We start from the raw sequence: 2624 nt of genomic DNA on the forward strand, positions 1-2624 counted from the left end.
TTGCCCAACCCTCGCCCGGGCGCGACTTCTCTGGCCCCCTTTCTCTCGGACCAGCGAACCTTGCCCGGGAGCGCTCCCTAATAAGAGCTCACTTGAAGCTTTCCTCTGTTTTGCGGTGCCGTTTGTTAAGGTCCGACCTTACAGGTAGTCCCAACGAAATCCCAAACCAGCCTTGGCTTCTTAACCATTCACTTCTCACCACCCAAAAAGACTTCCAGGAACTTCTCTCACCTCTTTGTTTCAGCATTTAGCAGCTAGGATATGCTAAAGTCAATGGAACAGCTTTGGAGCTGTCTGTCGGTCCTTATTCTCCCCAAATTCATCTGCTTATTCAGTCACCCACTGGACACTTACTGAATGGGTACTATGGACCAGATACTGTGGCTGATGATACAATGGTGAGCAGAATCAGAGCTAGCTCTTGTCTTCATGTAATACACAGCTCTACTAACTATGACAAGTTCTTGCACGTCATTATCAACAGTAGTGTGCTGACTGAAGGGAAGGCTGGAATTTGTACGGCACTGTGGCGGGCCTCCAAATAATAGTGATCTATGATAAAAAAAAAAGGAGTAAAACATAGTAATTCTTGACCAACAACCAAGAAATTATGCATTTGAGATCTCCCATGTCCTTTAGAGTACCAAGTGAACTTTCCCCGCAATATTGTATGCTGAGAAGTTAATATTTGCAGCTTTTACACTGGCCTGTAACTCAGGTTTGATGAACTTTCAGTAAGAACTAGAATGGAGCTTTGAGATCAATAGTACTCGAAATTTTTCAATCTCAGTGCACCTGAGGGTAGTAACGCACACAATGGCCCACTCCTGACAATGATGGGGTGGAAGTGGGAGATGATGCAGAATTATATTCTTGGTGGGGGAGACAGGAAGGGGTAAGTGTTGTTTAAAAAGCTGGGTCATTCCTATAGAACCCCACCCAATCTCCAGAGGAGAATCCCTGAGTGAAGAGAGGTAAAATGATCTGCCTAAGATTTTACAAAGTCAATACTAGATCCCAAGTTCTCTGATTCCCAGTGTAATGCTCCTTCAACTGCACCAAACTACTAATTTCAATGAAACAAACCCAAGTTTTAGTAATAAAAGGTGGTTTTACAACCTTTAACCTGTAAAACAGGTTAGAGGGTCTCATAAAATGTTCAAACCAATCAATGAAGACTCAATCCCACTTGTCTTTGAAGCTTTGGTCTAAAAACAAAAAACTCAGAGATGATAATGAAGGTTCTGGGAAACCAGAAAACAAACCAAAAAAACATCCCCCAAACCCACGAATTTAAAAAAAAGCACAGGGTTTGGTCGGTGGGGTGTTACAACTAATGGGTCATTATCAAAATGCCACAGTACCTTCCATTTGGCCCACTGTTTTTGAGTAGAGGCAGAAAGAAAATGGATCAGGATCCAGGAAAGCTAGATTTTAGTGTTGGCTGTAGTGCTAGCTCTCAGTGTCTGCTCATCTGTAAAATGGAGATGATTTCTACCGTCTTAATGCCTGCAATGGAGAATGGATATAAACATTTATAAAGTGTGGTACTCTACTTTTGTAGAACCCAGGTCTACTGATAATTGATTCAGCATTCTTTTTTCTCTCAACCAGGGATCCTTAACCTTTTGGGAAGTCACAGATCCCTTTGAGAATCTGACGAAAGTTACTGAACCCTCTTCCCAGAAAAATGAACATAAAAATTTCTGCATTCAATTTTAGGCAGTCAATAGAACTGTGAAGCTAGTCATACACCCAAAGGAAAGCTCCCACACTATATCAAACTTGCTAACAGAAGGTTTTGGGGGTTTGATAGTGTAAAAGGATATGGCAACAGAAAGTAGAAGACGCTGCCATGTAATGAATTCAGTGTAGTTGGTATAGTTAAATTGGGAAATCAAAACACTGGGGTCATACAGTTAAGTTGTTAAGTCAAAGATTACAAAGTAAAATGCAGAATTATCTTGAATCTCACTCATAGAACCTCACTGAAACTGTGGATTCCCTCCAACAGATAGTTGAGAATGTAATTTTTTCCACTCTTCTATTTACCTGTTTCTTCCATCTTATATTCTCAGTTAAGCTCTACAATTAAAATTGTCATCTTTCCTGAGTTCATCTTGAAAGTAACTGTAAAACCTGCTGAACTTGAATCAGCTTCATCTCTATTGGGTTTCCTACAGGGAACAGGTAACAATCTGATCAATATCTGAGGCCATCAATATCCTTAGTTCACACAAATCAATGATTGAAATGTTAAGCCACTTCATTTAAAATGCCAATAGCCTACAAATTACCTGAGGCCTGGTTCCATCTGTATTATAAAGAACTAAGATGAATTTTCTTTTGCATTCACAAAGCCTATTACCTCAGACAATAAAACTCAGTACTTATGAATACCTTCAGCCCTAACAGGCCCTATTAGATATAACTTTACTCTTTGATCATGCTAAAAAGCATTAGAAAGAAATTATTTTCCCTGTCATTAGTTCTATCCCTGGCATTCAATAAACAAAGTTTAGTTCCATAAGAATATGCTTCCCTGATTAATAATCGTAAAGCTCAGCACTCAAAATACTTACGTAAAAGGGTCTGAATATCAACAACACGGTTTGCGTTTACAA

The sequence above is a fragment of the Phocoena phocoena genome, chromosome X, assembly GCF_963924675.1.
Source record: "Phocoena phocoena chromosome X, mPhoPho1.1, whole genome shotgun sequence".
Lineage (NCBI taxonomy): Eukaryota > Metazoa > Chordata > Mammalia > Artiodactyla > Phocoenidae > Phocoena > Phocoena phocoena.